This window comes from Cariama cristata, unplaced genomic scaffold, assembly GCF_000690535.1.
Source record: "Cariama cristata isolate BGI_N322 unplaced genomic scaffold, ASM69053v1 scaffold31670, whole genome shotgun sequence".
In the NCBI taxonomy this organism is placed as follows: domain Eukaryota; kingdom Metazoa; phylum Chordata; class Aves; order Cariamiformes; family Cariamidae; genus Cariama; species Cariama cristata.
Genome location: NW_009595769.1, coordinates 1 through 322, shown reverse-complemented (window position 1 = coordinate 322; position 322 = coordinate 1).

Here is a 322-nt window from a genome sequence, read left to right as displayed (position 1 = left end):
GCAGGTAACTGGTGCTCTGCCTCACCCATGTGCTGGCAGCGCAGGCAGGGCTGGGGCAGGGTCCCTGTGTAGACATGGGGGAGATGATGTGGGCTGGGTCCCAGCTCTGCGCCCAGGCTCGTTGGTCTAGGGGTATGATTCTTACTTAGGATGCGAGAGTTCCTGGGCTCAACTTCTGGACAACCCCTCTTTTTGGGCACCCACCACCCTCCTCCACTCAACTGTTTCCCCCAGCACTGACCTTCACACCAAGAGAGACCCTGAGCCACCTGGGGAAGGGAAACAAATTGCCCCATGCCCAGGCAGGGAAGGGAAAGGGCTG